The 18,687-nt window shown below is 37.9% G+C and overlaps 1 long non-coding RNA gene across 1 annotated transcript in view; it reads left to right on the top strand.

Moving 5' to 3' along the window:
• LOC309500004 overlaps positions 1-18,687 on the top strand; it is a 368,298-nt gene that overhangs the window by 122,632 nt on the left and 226,979 nt on the right. The window lies entirely within an intron of this gene.

Here is an 18,687-nt window from a genome sequence, read left to right as displayed (position 1 = left end):
GTAACTGATTCAGGGTTATATCATTGACCCAGATATCTTATTCGGTCAGCTGTTTCAGATACTTGCTGTCTTCTCAGTGGAAAGTTATGATCAATTTGTTCTCAGAAGTCACAGGGTTCAGAAGAAACCCCTAACTTTAAGTATAAGATCAATGATAACTGATATGCTTGTCTTAGCATGCACCAATAAATAAATTGGCAAACTCCCACAATCCACCTTTAGTCGAGATTAGCAGATGATTCATGGAACCAACAGCACACCACATTACAGCTGCCAGTGTTTGCTGTCAAATGTTATGTAATTATTTGCTCATTGAGTTTCATCCACTTTCGACAATTTGTCCTCCAGTAATGTTAACACCGCCGTGGTCACCATGAAGAGTTATGCTCTTAAGTGGTTGAAGACCAGAATTAGTCTTGCCTGTGGGACTGAGAACACTGAGAATTGTTTGCTTACCAGTCATGTTGACATTTGCATTGACAAATGAGAAATAAAGAGCAAAAGCAAATCAATTAGGAAAGTTTTTCATCTATGTCAAGGTTTTCTGATGATGTAACCTCATATTGCTACATTTCCAGTGTAAGAACTTGATCAAACTATTTCAACACAAATGCACACACGTACAAAGGTTGTGATGTTACTTTTCACTGATAAATAATGCCATCCTGCCATTGGATTGGCATAATTTATAGAAAAAAATCTCCATCCAAAGGTCCGTTCACAGACCAAGATTGATAATTATAACAAACTATAATTTATTATTTTATTTATTATAAGCGTACACTTCATTTCTGTCGACAGACGCTTTAAATGCTCTAGCTTTTAAGGTCAGTGGATTCTGATGGGCTGTCAATGTTTTACATTCAGCTGGAAACATTCAGTATATTTGCTCTCAGTCGTGGTGGGTTAAACCAAGTATGGATGTATTTTTGTGTTAACCATTTGTTTTATATTAAAGTCCCCCTGTGGTGAAAATCAAGCTTTTAATGTTGTTTATATGTCTATGGGGTGTTTTTAATATGCTTTAAGACAAACCATGTGCAAATTCATAAGTCAGCACCATTTCTGAGCATTTCTGCACCATTTTTCTCCTTAAAACTGCAGTGAACCAAAGACCGTCTCAAAACTGCGGTTTGAAATCGCTAATGTTTCTGACGTCACAAACTATATGTAAATAATCATCAACAATTGGATCTGTGAGCTGGTGTGAGTGAGTGGGGGCGGGGCTAATTTGCATATTCATAGAACCGCAAATACTAAACTGCCGTGCAAAGGCAAAAGACCGTAACTTCGTTTTTGGTCGAAAATTAGTTATTTATATTTTTGGCACATTCAAGACCTCCTTTATCATGTGGATGAGTATCTTGAATAAATTCCGTTGTTTTTTCGAGAAAATAATGAGTTGTCTTTACAGTAACTTCCAAAAGCCCATGAGAAACCAAGGCAGAACACCGTAACATCAGTTACCGCTCTTTGGCTTTGTTTTGGAACGCTCAAATTGAGTTACGGTACTCTGCCTTTGTTTAGCTGCGCGTCAATATGAAGTTACTGTGCCAGTGTTCTATCAAATAATGCTACCTACCAGATTATACGGTTATCTGCCTTTGTTTTACTGTGCATTAAAATAAAAATTACCGTGTAGCCTGTGTACTTTGTACAGCTGCCATCAGTCCCTCTAACTTCTGATGTCCTCAGAGCTTTGTCCTGCATTTTTTTACACATGCCGTAGCAGATGAATACAACAAAGAACTAAAGCCCCGCCTCACCCAGTTCGGGTACCGGACCTGGTTGAAACACTCATGCATCTAGCTGGCAGAGTGCCAAAACTTCGCCGGCGCCTTCAGCACCGCCCTAAACATGGTCGAGCCAACGCTGGACTAATATATCTATGGAGGTGTTTTGTCATGTCAAATGTATTAATAATGCCATCAGAATGCAACCAAAGCACAGGATAGCAATAAGTAGATGGTTATAAACTAGATGTACCGCATCGCGGTACAAAATATGACCGCCGCTCAGCCCTGCACTGGCTTTCCACAAAAATAAATGACGTGGAGTAATTTGGCTGTATTGCGTGTTTATGTATATACCTAAAAAAAGTAATAGTATGTGCATGTCTGTCTGTGTGTGTGTGTGTGTGTGTGTGTGTGTGTGTGTGTGTGTGTGTGTGTGTGTGTGTGTGTTTGTGTATGTGTGTGTCTGTGTGTGTGTGTGTGTCTGTGCGTGTATGTATGTGTGCGTATATGTGTGCGCGTGTGTGTTTGTGTGTGTGTGTCTGTGCATGTGGATTTGTATGTGTGTGTATGGGTGTGTGTCTGTGCGTGTGGATGTCAGTGTGTGTGCATGCTTGCGTTTGTTTGTATTCCTGCATGTGTGTGTGTGACAGTATCATCCTAAACCAGCAACCCTTCGCTCAACAGCACCATCTACAGGCCGATGAGTGTACAGTCACTAAATGTGCACATAAATTAATTTATTTTATACCCCCCCATGGATGAAATTCTACAAAACTTAGCAGAGGATACCCCCAGAGGTTGTCAAGTTAATCATACACATGAAATATGGTGCAGTTCTGAACATCTCCACTGAAGATAGGGGCGATTAAAGCAGAATAATATTTCATTTTCATTTTTTATGGGAGGGGCGCAAATCACAAATGAGTGATTATGGGCTAGGTTGATGTGGGCCCTTAAGAGCAACATACCATAAAAATTTCTTCATCCTCGGTGCCACGGTTCAGGTAGTTATTTAGGAAAAACTGCATTTTTTGGGGTTTGGGGGGCCCAGCGCGGGGGGGGAGTGGCCCCCGGGGACCAAACGAAATTTTTCCGTAGAAGTGTAGTGGGGCTACATGCCCACCAAATTTCATGTTCCCCGGTGTTTCGGTGTCCCTGGTATCGTTGCCGAAAAATTTACGGGGGCCCCAGCGCGGGGGGGGAAGTGGCCTCCGGGGACCAAACGAAATTTTTCCGTAAAAGTCTAGTAGACCAACATACCATAAAAATGTCTTCATCCTCGGTGCCACGGTTCAGGTAGTTATTTAGGAAAAACTGCATTTTTGGGGGTTTGGGGGGGCCCAGCGCGGGGGGGGAGTGGCCCCCGGGGACCAAACGAAATTTTTCCGTAGAAGTCTAGTGGGGCTACATGCCCACCAAATTTCATGTTCCCCGGTGCTTCGGTGTCCCTGGTATCGTTGACTAAAAATTTACGGGGGCCCCAGCGCGGGGGGGGGGGGGGATTGGCCCCCGGGGACCAAACGAAATTTTTCCGTAGAAGTGTAGTGGGGCTACATGCCCACCAAATTTCATGTTCCCCGGTGTTTCGGTGTCCCTGGTATCGTTGCCGAAAAATTTACGGGGGCCCCAGCGCGGGGGGGGAAGTGGCCTCCGGGGACCAAACGAAATTTTTCCGTAAAAGTCTAGTAGACCAACATACCATAAAAATGTCTTCATCCTCGGTGCCACGGTTCAGGTAGTTATTTAGGAAAAACTGCATTTTTGGGGGTTTGGGGGGGCCCAGCGCGGGGGGGGAGTGGCCCCCGGGGACCAAACGAAATTTTTCCGTAGAAGTCTAGTGGGGCTACATGCCCACCAAATTTCATGTTCCCCGGTGCTTCGGTGTCCCTGGTATCGTTGACTAAAAATTTACGGGGGCCCCAGCGCGGGGGGGGGGGGGGATTGGCCCCCGGGGACCAAACGAAATTTTTCCGTAAAAGTCTAGTAGACCAACATACCATAAAAATTTCTTCATCCTCGGTGCCACGGTTCAGGTAGTTATTTAGGAAAAACAGCATTTTTTTGGGTTTGGGGGGGCCTAGCGCGGGGGGGGAGTGGCCCCCGGGGACCAAACGAAATTTTTCCTTAGAAGTCTAGTGGGGCTACATGCCCACCAAATTTCATGTTCCCCGGTGTTTCGGTGTCCCTGGTATGGTTGACGAAAAATTTACGGGGGCCCCAGCGCGGGGGGGGGGGGGGGTGGGAGTGGCCCCCGGGGACCAAATGAAATTTTTCCGTAAAAGGTCTAGTAGACCAACATACCACAAATATTTCTTCATCCTCGGTGCCACGGTTCAGGTAGTTATTTAGGAAAAACGGCATTTTTTTGGGTTTGGTGGGGCCCAGCGCGGGGGGGGAGTGGCCCCCGGGGACCAAACGAAATTTTTCCTTAGAAGTCTAGTGGGGCTACATGCCCACCAAATTTCATGTTCCCCGGTGTTTCGGTGTCCCTGGTATCGTTGACGAAAAATTTAAGGGGGCCCCAGCGCGGGGGGGGAAGTGGCCCCCGGGGACCAAACGAAATTTTTCCGTAAAAGTCTAGTAGACCAACATACCATAAAAATGTCTTCATCCTCGGTGCCACGGTTCAGGTAGTTATTTAGGAAAAACTGCATTTTTGGGGGTTTGGGGGGGCCCAGCGCGGGGGGGGAGTGGCCCCCGGGGACCAAACGAAATTTTTCCTTAGAAGTCTAGTGGGGCTACATGCCCACCAAATTTCATGTTCCCCGGTGCTTCGGTGTCCCTGGTATCGTTGACGAAAAATTCAGTAAGGTGAAAAAAAAAAAAAAAAAAAACTTTGACAATCCCTATATGACCGCTTTCGCTAGCTATGCTAGCGGCGGTCATAATAATTGTAATTAATTCATACAAAATAAATGCCATGATCACTAGATTTTATTCAGGTGTTATTATGATGACTTTTTTATTTATTTATTGGAGATCAGCAGCCAAATTTTGATAATGTGGAAGTTACCGCCTTTTGCCTTGGCATGACTTCTCACTTTTTGCTGACAATACAGAGGCAGAGTACAGTAACTTTAAAATAGCGGTCAAAAGTCAAGTTTGAGCTCAAGATTTTTTTATGTATATAATTTTCATTACTAAAACATCTATTTGGTGTGACACATGCCTTTGGTGTGAGAGACCCGGGTTCGAATCCACTGTGAGACACCAATGTGTCCCTGAGCAAGACACTTAACCCCTAGTTGCTCCAGAGGCGTGCAACCTCTGACAATTGTAAGTCGCTTTGGATAAAAGCGTCAGCTAAATGAATAAATGTAAAATGTAAATGTAAATCTATTTGCCAGATTTCCAGTGTCCTACCTATAATTAATTTGGCGGGACAACTAAAAATCTTTAAAGTCATTTTTCTCAGTTCCACACACTAGCGAGTTAAGGTCTTTTGCCTTTGTAGGGCAGTAAATGAGGCAAAGGTATAGAGTTACATTCAAGCTATTTTAAGGCATTTTCTTTTCAAGGAAAAAAACGTTTAAATAAGTAATTTTAGTGAGCAAATTTGAGTTTTAAGGGATAAAATGATCAACAACAGGGATACTTTAAGTGTCTTTAACTATTATGTACTAACATTTCAGAGTTTTACACTGTACTTATATTTTAAAAATATCAGCATGTTATTACATCTGTAATTAATTTATGTAATAACATTACACTGTTGACCCTACACCTTAACCCACTCTTAAACCTAACTATATCACAAAATCTGTCCCAAACCTTAACTGAATCCCACCTCAGTAGCAGCAAGTCATTTGCAATTCAACATGAACACAATATAATAATTTTGGTTGTAAGAACATAGTAGTTAAAGACATCCAATATAAAGTGGGACCAAATATTTTATCTATATAGTGCAGTTTTAAACCTGGCTAACCTCTTACAAAAGTTTGTAGGCCTTGATCATGACCTGACAATAAAAGGAGAAACTTGTATCTTGACCAAGGTCTTGACTTTTTTCTCGTGCATTGCACTGTAGAACTCATACTGGTGGAGGATGTGGTGGATGACGCATTTGAGCAACAGTATAAGCCAAGGTATGCCAACCTTGCAGCTAACATGGTGATAAGGTAAAAATGAAAGATGTGGCCAGTGTCTGTGGGACAAAAGTGAAGATTATACCAGACCATACTTTGGTTGGTTGATCATAGGTAGCTAAACTGGTTTTTGGAATGTGTTTTTTTGTTTGATCCTTGTCCAGCTTTGTCTACCAGCTCTAATCAGCTTGACCAAAATCTACCAGAAGCTTTAGGACATGCAAGCCAGCTTGTATGGTCAAAAGTGGTCAATCTGGTTTTTGGAGCACGTACAAGCATTCTAAATTCTAATCTCATCCTTTGCAGCAGCTCTGGATCCAAATGAAGATCGAAAACATAATTACAGCTCCAAAAGTGTTTATCAGCAGCAATTACCAGGCCACTTTAATTTAAAGCAAAGTCCATATGTAACCTTCATGTGTTTGCTAACACATTACATAATTAAATTCTAAATGGAACATCTATGTGCTAGGATTTAAGACTTCTAGCTCTAATTATAGTAAAAATGAGCAATAAAACACACAGCACTTGAAACACTTCCAATTACTAGTGTTGCTATTAGATTACATGAAATGTGTGAAGTTCATGTATAACATATCAATGATCTTGTAGATGTTTTTTCCATGTTATGGTGTCATAGACATTTTGAATTATCCCCCTTAATGGCTTTCATGTAATCATAGCAGAGTTATGGTGCTGTTCATTTAGATAATTGCTCTCGTCAAATTTATGGATTCCACTTCTATTGTTTCTCTCACACATTGTTTCACAAAAGCGAAGCAATTTGCAAACCGTATGTTAACAGGATTGATTAAGGTTAGAAACCTCTACATGAAGGAAATAACTTCATGACATTTAAAGTCATGCATGTTGTGTAAGGGCAGCAGAGTTTGAATCGTAGGCTTTTCCCATCTACACTTTCAAAGCAAATGATGATATAGGCCTAAGGCTTGTGGTTTCAGACATATGCCCTTTGTTTGGTGCACAAATGAGCTGCAGTTCATTACAATGTAAAGAACAAAGCATACATTATATTAGAAATTAATGTTTTATGTGTAGCCTACTTTATATACAGTATATATATAGTTCTACCAGAAAGACTCGGGAGATAAAATGATATAACGAGTAAATTTATTAATAGCTCAGCAAGCATAGTCTTTGGCGTAGGCCCCGTCCTTAGCAAGCAATGCGAGGGTAACGGAATCTGCAAATCCCGCCTGAAGATGAAGGCAGGGGCGCAGCCGACCCCCTGGAGGCAAAGGAAGGGACCATCTTGGTGGTGGTGGGGAGGATGGAGGGAAAGGACCATCTTGGAGGTGGTTGGGGAGGATGGAGGTAATTGGCGCCGTCAGTATCTGCGAACTCAGACGGATGTAAGTACCATTCTTTTATACTGAGAGTGTTAACACATGATTGGTTAGAAGTGAGTTAATTCATGACGCGCTGATTGAGTCTTCCTGGCAGAACTTAACGCTAAGCTTACATTTATGTGATATTTTGGGTTGGGTCAGTTATAGCAACATCTATCCACTAAGTGGTTCTACAACCAATTAAAACCAACCAGAACAACTGGAAATCAAAGCTGTAATAACCACTCAGAACAAATATGCTAAAAAAAACCCTCAAAACTCAAACGGCATACCATGGCAACCACCAACAACACCTTAGCAATACCTTGGTGAGCATCAGTGACTTTTTCTTCAGAAAATATAAAATCTATATATAACACACAGGATGCTTAAAAGTATTATGTCACTGCTGAATGGTTACCCAATAAAATGGGAATTTCAACTTTACTCTGACAAGCGCCATGACATCATCCAGTGGGCCAGTCTGGGTAATAGGGCACTGGGATTAAAACGCCATTGCATTGAGTTTATTTTGGGACTACCAATGGATAATTTTTTTTTTTTTTTTAAGGATTGGAGTGCAATTAATCCACCAGAACTCTTAGTGCTAAGGGCCTCAAAAGCCTGCTGCTGTGACAGCTCATATTCTCAAATCTCCATCTGGGAATGGTAGACTTCTGCTAAACATAGATTTGACATCCTATCTGATGAGAAGATTTGCTGTTTTAGGTGTGCTCGACAAATATACTGGCAAGCTGAATGGAAATCTTTAAAAGGGTCATGAACTGGATTTTGCCTCTGAACTCTGATGTCCACTTATAATAATATTATCAAGACTTTTACTTAAAAAAATATCATAAGAAATAAGCAATTTTCTATCCTGTTTTGAACCCTCTCTTTCGAACACATTTTGTGCCGCATTCAAGACTTGGAAATGAACGTCCACTGCTATGATTAGGTAACAGTTTTGCATATTAAAATAATTTTCAACGTTCCAGTCATTGTTTGGAAAACTTCAGATGTTGAAAAATATATTGTTACATTGTTGAAACACAATGTGAAACATTTATGCATTTTTAACATGCTTTATAAGTCTTGGTTGTGGTGAATAAAGTTTAAGTACTCGGAGTTACCACAGTTGTAATTGACAAAGGATGACTTACGGTGTTTTGAGTAAACGGAATTATGAATGAATGTACCATTGTTTGTCACACTGTTGTTCTTATAGGTTATTTATAGTTCATCCTTTTCAATAAAGTGAAAAACTTAGGCTATACATTGTCATTTGCAGTGTCGTGTTTTAAATAAAATGAAACGTATTGTAATGTTTTTCTGATGACAAAATAAAATATGTTTCTCACTGAAGCTTTGATTCAGGATTGCAGCGAATGGCTTCGATCAAAATAATAACAAAAGCAGTGTTCCCTTTCAGTCGGTCATGTTTTAGTTTCAGTTCTGACGTACGTATCCGTTCCCTCCTTCAGGTAACGAGGGTTACATACGTAACCAAGACGTTCTCAACGTGCTTTCTTCCGTATCCAATCCTCCAACGCATTAACCCCTTAAGCAAAGGAAAGAACGGCAAATCACAACTATCACATCAATTCAGTTTGACTACGGTGCTACAGTAAAAATACTCAGAACATATCAAACGATCTGTATCAGACAAAGCAATAGTGACAAATTATAAAAATGAGACTGTCGGATCCAATGTAGTTGTCATTACATCATCTTTTATATTCATTCTCTCTGAAAAGCGTGTCGAACTGTATCTTGTTTAAAAACAAATCCGCAGGAAAATGAAGCAACAAACAAAGTGTTCTACTGATTCAATCTAACTGGAACATCATTAAAAATAAAGTTCATGTCGGCATCGATAGCTTCGTGGGCAAGTGTGCTGACATATAGCGCCGTTGTGCTTCGGGCGACCCAAGTTCGAATCTCGGCTCATGGACTTTTCCCGATCCTGTCCCCCCTCTTCTCTCTCTCTCTCTCTCTCTCTCTCTCTCTCTCTCTCTCTCTCTCTCTCTCTCTCCTCACTTACTGTCTATCTACTGTCCTATTCTAATAAAAAATAAAGTTCATCCATGCTTTTATAATGTTAGAATCACAAGGATGGCAATGCAAAAACAGTTTTTCCACAACTTGGCACTTTAAAAACGTTTTGTTATCCTTATTCTGTGTTTGCCACTGTCTCATATTTATTACTACATGACATGAGTGAATCAATAGGCTGGGCTAAAGAGGCAATGGTGTAGAAGTAGGCATTGATCTTCATCTGCAGAGGCTGTCTTTTGTTGCACTATGACGTGATAATGTGAAAATCCGAAACGAGTCATGTCCTGAGCTTGGTTTCAATAAAAGGTAATTTTGGACTAATGAGGAACTTCTGTGTTCTGAAACTTACAGGATATTTTTATACTACAATGACCTCTTATGTCGGTTTCTCAATTCATGACCCCTCTAAGAACAGAGTGTTCTGCCTGCTGAAGTGCTTTAGATATTTGATGGGGAGAAGGAGGTATCTAAAAATAAGCTAATAGGCGATGACCGTAAAAGTTGATCTTCAAGTTACATCTCATTAACTAGAATACACAAACTGAATTTGGACTACAGAGACAAAGTTCCAAGCAAAGTAAATTTAAATGTATTATTTATGCATCACTTGCAGAAACAAAGGAGATCAGGTCACCTTGAAAATGAACATAGCGATTGACTGCACTATATTTTGATGATAAATATATTAATTGATGTGAAGAGCCTTTCCTGTGTCAAAGACCCTTCTCTGGCATACTTAAAAGTTTTGGTGCAACAATCATGTAAACCGTTCATATTCAGATCACTCACTTTTAACAGAAATGTTTACATTTACATGTATTCTTGTGCACTAAATTACACTTAGAAAATGGTTAGGCAAGGCAGTGGAAATGTTGCTCATTTTCCATTTGGTGAAGTGTTGTGTTTTTGGTGGTTAAAGTGTGCGCTAAAATGTTGAGCTGTGATGTTTATGCAGACGACACAAATTTGAATCTGGCCTGCACAATTTTTGGATCACTTTCTCATAATTTCTGGTGCATTTAACACAATGCACATTTTCTGAATGTTTGCCCAAGTAATAAACATAGATTGAGCTCTAAAATGAGTTTATTGCCACACTGAGATAAAAGAAGGAAAAAAAAGAAAATCACTAATCATTATTCGAATTGCAGCAACAATTCGAGACATTCAGCTAAACTCTTTGCAAATATTCTGTAACAACACAAGTATTATTTTTTCTACCACATCAGGTGATAGGTGTTCTGTACTATAGGCATAATGAAAAACACTAATGTTCAAAAAATAATTATAATTAATTAATAGTAAAAATCAACATAAAAATTATAAACCGCTTACAGACACAGTTATACAGTTGTTACACAGTTGCCAATTAACACAGCAACTTATATGATCCATTTACATAACTCAGGTCACACTCAAGTACATTAAAGTCACAAATCACTTAGTGTGCTGGATCAAAATTGTGTCATTGTAATTGCACATTACAAACAGTTAATTAATGCAATATGTATTCACAGCAGCATTGCTTTAAATTAAGTTTGTGTCAAGGCACATTGCTAAAGACAAAATGAATCATTAATCTGGGAGGGAATTACCATGAGAGATATCAGCAGGGTTACTGAAGGGCATGGCTGATAGAAAAGGAAAGGGAAAGAGAATCCTTTTTGAGCACTTTCTTTTTCTGTTCATAGTTCTTGGTAATAGCACTGAAGTATTTGCACCTGTATTAAATTTGGAAGTGCATTACCTCAGGTTAAGCAAGATTAGTGTCTTGCTCCAGCAGAAAACAGCGCAAAGCTAAATCCTTTTCCTAGAAGCTAGCTTCAGCTTTTGACCTGGCGTACGCTAATGACACTCATTGAACAGGCCATGGGATGATAATCACTGCTTATTATATGAGCTGCTGGAAATACTTGACATGATCTCATAGCATGCGTAACCTGCACAGAACTGTCGATCTGTTGGAAACAGAAAAAGAGGATATGGGGCCTCATTTATTAAACGTGCGTATGCACAGATTTGAACTTAGAGTGTTCGGACGGTAAAATCCACGGCAACGTCATATTTATAAAAATGGTCTTTGACTTGGAAAAAGCTTAGCACCACATTAGAGTCTAAGCAGACGTACGCACTTTTCCTTTTTATAAAATGATAAAATGAAATTTTTTAAATGATCTTGAAATTGTGCGCAGCTGAATGGTTTCAGATCTCGGCCTTGTAAACACAGCCTAATTAATGTCACTAACATAAAAAATCCAAATCCTTTACTTTTACGTTGACAGGTGCTCTTTTTTATGTTAATGACATTAATTAGGCTGTGTTTACAAGATCTGAAACCATTCAGCTGCGCACATTTTCAAGATCATTTAAAAAATGTCACATCTGGAGGAGAGGTGTATACACGCTTTTTGTGTGTACGTTCTGAGTCACACACACATTTGAGAAATGATCAAACGATCAAATGGTTATTATGCAACATTTTATAAATGAGGCCCCATATGTGTCTAGTTTTCATTTACTGATTCATTTACATGTGGCTCTGGCATATAGTTTGTAATTTATTCACGTTTATAGTAGTGAAGACTTTGGGTTAATTCACGCAATATTGACTTTCTTTTGTTACACACACACTTTGTGAAATGTTGAAAAATGTACTGACTGTTCTGTTATATACAATGAAAATAGAGTCTTTGGCTACGAGTTCTAAAATTACAAAAAATCACTGTAAAAGTAGGCCTATCATAAATGTTGTGTGCTATTTTCCAAATCTTCCAAAAGTTTTTTCTCTCATAAAATTATCATTTGCTGTCAGACCACTTATATTATAGTCATACAGACTACTTTTATGGTACTTTTTCTGCCACTATCTAATCACTTTCATTAAATGGAAAAGTGCAGCAAGGACTATTATGTTTTTCATACTGTTTTGAAATTACATTGAGTGTGAGTATATGTTGGCTAAAATTCCTTTACTGTATTTTAGCTCATTAACCCCTCAGTAGACTCACAAGTTCTTGTGCAAATTGCTTAATCTTTTCCATAAGGGTTTTTTTAGTAGATATACTTCTTCTTATAGATACAGGAGCAGCATTCAAATATCATAGATATGCCTGGCAAACCATTTACAGCTTATTGCATAAGAGTACACTAATGGTCTGAACTGTTTCAAGTGCACTTTGAACCTTTATCTTATCTTCATACCACACATCGGAACCTCGGGACCCTCAGTCGAGTCAAAAGCACCCAATCCATTCAATGCCAGTGAGAGTCAATATTAAAATGTTGGCAAAAAAAAGTCTAGATACTGATACATCTTGGCAAATGGAATTAAATTACTTTTTGATTTGACTTTTTTTTGCTGAATTACGCTTGAATTTCAAACTGTGAATTGCTTTTTGAAACTGAAAGATTGTTATAAATGCTGTTCTCAGCATTCAAATCAGACTTGTAAAACAAAGTCAAAAATCTTTTTAGTTGAGATAATTTTTTGTGAACCCATTGTTCTTCATTAACAAAATTTGATTGGGACAACGGTCAGACATCATAACACATACATAAAAGACACATGGATCTTCCTTTATCGCACAAACCAGTGTCTGGCTACCAAAAAAAGAATGCTTAGTAAAATATAAGCTTTGAATTACCAAATTACAAATAACTGACAAATAACTTAAATCACCAAGTGACAATAAATACAGCAACAGTTTAAATAGACACTGTATCAAAGTCAAAGTATCTTTATTTGTCTCCCCGAGGAGAAATTCGTTTTGGATATAAAGAGATTGCTACAAAAGGATTACAACAAAGACAGAACACAGGTACAGGGTTAAAACAGTTAAAAGACAAAAAGTACATAGAACATTAGGGCTACTCAAAGAGCTGTGCAAATTGCAAATCACCATTTTCTAAAATGTGCTTGTGCAAAAGTAATATCATATCATGTCTATACATAACATTCAATCACAGATATACAATACATTAATAAATTCATGGTCACACGTTCATCTCTGATCATTTATGAGCTTAACTGAGAGAGGAACAAATGAATGCTTATACCTGTTGTATGTGTTTGGTCATTACTTACTGACAGTATTTATTAGTTTATTACATATTATTTATCCATTCTCCTAGCTGCTTGTGCAAGGGTTGCCGGGATGCTGGAGCCTATTTATTCAAATCAATCAATTCGGTAACACTTTCTATGAAGACCATGTTTATAATACATTTTAGCTCCATTTATACTTATTTATAAGTAAGTATTACTATTTTATAAATATATTTATAAAGACTCATTAAGCCCTATACTGTATTATAAGAACAGTTATAGTTACATTTATATTTTATAATATCTTATAAGGTATGCATTTGCTTTTTCAATGCACATGCACAAATTGATCATGAGATAGCGTTGGAATATAAGGTCGGAGCCGGGGGATCCACATGCTTGGGTGAAGCCAGTGACCGTAAGACCCGATCCATACTACAAATCATCAGGGTAGAAGACGAGGGGCTGCAGAGAACCAGCGAAGACGGGGCTGAAGAACTGGCTGGAGACGGGAGAGAGAGGCTGAGTAGGATCGTGATGATAACACAATCTCCTTACGGGGCGATGACACAGGTTTTGTGCTGGGCAGGACCAGAGGCAATGAAGGCCCGGACGATTCTGTGGCTGGATAGGACCAGCAAAAATGAACAGACATTAATACTGGCATGGACTGGTGGTGAAAAGAGTTTGTGGGTGGGCAGTGTGGGGTGTACTACCTATATTTCCCAATCGATAAACCTCTTATCCGTGTCCAGCTCCACCAACACTCCCTCTGGCACAGATGTTGCCGGCTCACACACCTGGTCAGACTCACTGTGGGGCTTCGGCTCCGGGACGATGGTCAGTGCTGTCCTCATCACAGGCACATCCATTGCGTCAGGCATTAGCTCCCCGTCTGTGGTGGGCTCTGGCTTCTTATCTGTGGTGCAGGGTGAAGGCTGACTGGGCTCTGGGCTTGGTGCAGCGACTGGTCCATGACTGGTCCAGGTGGGTTGACATTCCCCTGGCATACATGAATTCCACACACTGGAGAACTGCCTCTCTCCAGTTACCTTCTGTCATATTAGGCAAGTACACTGGAAAATAATAGTTAGCTCCAATCCAGTAAAGGGATTTGAGATCTTTGTTATTCAAAGAAGTTTGCTGGGCGATGGCAGGCAAAATCTGGCAAAAATGGCAGGCATATTCCACTTTGTAGAGTCGGTTCTTCTGTCATGCTTCCAAGCGTGGAATAGGTAGAAGGAAGGACGAAGAAGATTAATTAAAATAGACTTTATTAACAGAATGCGTTATTAACAGAGTAAATGTTAACGAGAACAAATGATACAAACAATACAAATTAGGGAACTGGTGAGTTACCATAGAGTAACTAGAACATAATGAGTTACCAAGGAGACAAATTAGTGGCTGGATATTGAGAAAAAAGATACAGGAAACTGATGAGTGCAAGCTAAAAGTCCATGAAAATGAAACTAACTGAACATGATGGTGACAAATCAATGGCACAGTCATTGCACCTAAAATATACACTGCTCCTTGTTTAATGTAGAAAAAATGTACATGCTATTTGTCAACAACCTATGTACAGTGTGCTTATTTTTAGTGATTTCTTTTCCAGTACATCTGTCATGTTTGTTTTGGTTATATACTGTAGAAGCATTATCATTATCAGTATCTGTATCAGTATATATATATATATATATATATATAATTTATGTTGACATTAAATATGGTAGCTGACACTGGATGTTGTGCTGCTGAAATAAAGTTTTTGTTAAAAGCTTTTATATGCTTTGGATTGATCAGTTTTTTCAAGCTATAAGTGGAGAGTCTGCCTTCTGAAAGTAGGTTGAGAGCTACCAGGAAGTGCAAAGTCTCTAATGAATATTTAACAGTGAGAGATTACAGCTCGACACACTGACAGTCACGATGCTCATGTAGATCTGAGCCTCTCAGCTTTACTGACAGATCAGCAGCTTAGTCGAAGATACATTACACCAACCCAACTGTTAAAATGAGATGTAGAATGAGCTCCAAATGTTGAGACCTCCAGTTTAAATTTGTCTGTTTTGTATTTACTAATTTAGTACAAATTCTTTCAGCAATACAATTTAAGTGTTGAAATTAACATGAATGTCTCTTTTGCTTTAATGAAAGCAGCACTCAAACTGCATGAACTCCACAAGCTCATCCACAAGTTTGTATACAAACCTGATCATCATGTTCTCAGGCATTATTTGAGAATATTAATTAAAAATTTTGTAATATGACCTTACAAAATACTCAATGGGCCTCATTTTTACTTTTTTTATGTATTACAGATGTTGTGGAAAGACTAGTTACACTATAAGTTGATGTTTCTGCCTGTCATAAGCTCCCTATTCCATAAATCTCTGTTATAAATCACTTTATGTAGATTAGAAACATTAATCTGAAATGTGCAAACTGTTATCATCTGTAATCCCATGTACAATCTACACACTATCTACACACCACGTGGCCAAAAGTATTTCATGAGTTCACAATTACATCAAATTAAACTTTAGAGTAAAGATTATGCGTATTTGGCGTGCTGTCCGGGGGGAGGGCTCCGAGCTCTGAATTTTTTGGCCGAACCCAGAAAAAGCGCTATATAAATGTAACGAATTATAATTATTATCTCAAGCCTCATTAGAGGATAAATAAATTGTAACAGATAAAAAGATCAAGAATCATTTTCCTTTCAGGTAAAATAACGGGAAATAGAAAGCATTCCAAGAGACATCATGCTTGAGCCTCTCAAACTGACATTTCCACAACACACCAGGTACCAAACATTTCATGTCATCTCAATTAAAAATGTAACTTTAACAATGTTAGTTTTGTTTTTAACATTACATTTCAGCCAAAGAGGATTTTTAACTGGTTTTAGTGTTTTAACCTTTAGCCAAATAACTAAGCATGTGCACTGACTCAGTACAATGACAAATAAAGATAATAAAACAAACCAATATAGTAAAAACATTTTTTTTATTTTTTTTTATTGATTGATCAATGCAGAAGATCAATGTATAAGAATCATGTGTGGCATAAATTCTTGCCATCATGGTGAACATGCATGGCATGTATCTATATCAGAAGATTTGTTTTAATGATGTGAAAGTAGTACAATGATGTGTACACTCTTCTCTTTTTTCTTCTCTTCTCTGAGAACAGTGCATTTGACGATGCTCATATCTGTGGTTTACTGTTTCCGTCTAACAAACTCATGCTACAGAGTGGCTTTGTAAAGAACTGCATGGTCAACCAGATCCTATAGTACAACAGAAAATGGGTCACAACTTTCAAAGCCACTTCTCAAGTCTTGCGATATCAAAGTCATTTTTTTTTTTTTTTTTTTTTAGCAATTCAAAGGGTAAGAGCTGCAGTAATTGTTGCTGTTGAGAAGTCAATCACATGTGAAAACATCTGACATCCGGTTTTAGAAGGTACACACTATTGTAAGAGGGGGCATGAATGCTGTGTGCTATTTAAATCTCTTTAGATCTTCCTTAAAATGATCCTTTCAGTAGTTCATCAATATGACTTCGGAGAACTTCAGGGACACAAGAAGTTGCCAGACCGTTTCTGCCCTTATGCACGTGTGACAGATTAAATGTCTTTTGTATGCATAGTCTTTTTTTTTTTTACACCAGAACTGTAAAAAATAAACAGTAAGCATACAAAAGACATTTAATCATTTGCATTTTTTTATAGTGTATTACATTTGTTGTTTAAAGAAATTGGATAATTTTTTGATCATTTGATCAGTTTATAGAAAATATTGTATTTATATGTTAAGTGTCTTTACTATGTAACAATATTTAAATTAATAATAGTATACAAAGTGCTTATTGTGTACATTTATTTAAAAAAAACTTCATGTAATTATAGCCGTAATTAATTTCTGTAATCACCTCTACAATTACACTGCTGACCCTTCCCTTTCACCTTAACCTACCCTTCAACCATAAAAGAAACCTGTCCCTATAACTGGAGAATAGTTTAACATAACTAATATAAAGTGTTACTGAAAATACTTCAGCCCAGTGAGTTTCAATTGGAGGGTCACAGGTAGCAAGGAAAATGTTGTTAAATATAAAATTATAAAATAAAACATAAAATTACATTTGCTGGTCATCTGCCAATAGTATTCATATTTTAATGTCTCTCCATTGGTCAATATTAGATGCTCATTTCTCCCACTTTTATGTTTAGATTACCATTGACATCCTCTAACACTCACCTAAAGTTCATAACAATTAAAAATAATTTAATAACATATACTATCAACTATTTAAAAATATTAAACTTTATAATTTGAATGCCATTCTTTTTTTCATTTATATTGATGAAATATTATTTTAATATTGGCCATAACAGTAAAACAATTATAAGCTTATCTGACCAGAATTTAACTATTGGTGCATCCCTAAAGTCAATTTAGTTGTCCCACTTCTTTACATTTCAAAATTAAGCATTTGGTACAATGTTCTAGTTCACCTGTCACTTGTTTGAAGCTAGTCACATCGTTCATTTTCCTATTCGGCTCGTCATGTCAATCATTTTGCATTATTTGTCCAAAGTAGGTCATGGTAATATCAACACACTTCAGTGTTTTTTTGAAAATCAAACAATGTTTGTTGTTGGATTGTTACCTTTGAAAATCTCAGAAGAACCAGTTAGGCACTTTAGTGAAATAACTTCACGAATTGTTGGCCAGGAAAGAACTGAAAAAAAAGTAAAAAGCAACTGTGAGAACAAAATGTTCTATAACCTTCAGCCCGTTTAGTGACTGGTGACATCAATGTCGTGCATCATGTCACACCACAACATTTGCATAACCCCAAGTCTCTGAAACAGTAAATGAAGTTCAACAGTCAACTGTCAAATGCTAGACACCTATAGAACAGACTAGAAATTATAATAAAACACCGAAGACTTTTTTTCTAAAACAAATTTATTTATCTTAAAAAAGCCAATACAGATCTGAAGATTTTTTTTAGAACTGTAACACACTGGTTAATCTCAATTCCAACATTGTGTTAATAATGACTGTAAATCAATACTATACAATTTCAAAAAGAAAAGAAAAAACTGGATTCACAAAATGAAAAAAAATTCTTAGAACAGGGGCAGCAGACAGAGGACTATCGCGGTATGTGAAACATGGAAGATTGTTGGCTTTAGCAAGAGGTGAAAAAAAGCATAAAACATTGAACAACAGAAAAATGGGAGACAGAAAAGAAAAAAGCCCCAGATAAGATACCATGAAAGACTCTTTTTAATTTTCATGGAAACTGAGTGTAGGTTTAGAGGGACATTTGCAGAGATCCAACTGAAATAAATTCGTAGAATTCGATTCTCGATTCTTAGATTTTAAAAATCACAAG

This window comes from Leuciscus leuciscus (assembly GCF_965113295.1).
Source record: "Leuciscus leuciscus genome assembly, chromosome: 5".
Classification (NCBI taxonomy): domain Eukaryota; kingdom Metazoa; phylum Chordata; class Actinopteri; order Cypriniformes; family Leuciscidae; genus Leuciscus; species Leuciscus leuciscus.
The sequence above is the reverse complement of the archived record's forward strand: the minus strand, read 5'-3'. Positions and strand labels throughout refer to the sequence as shown.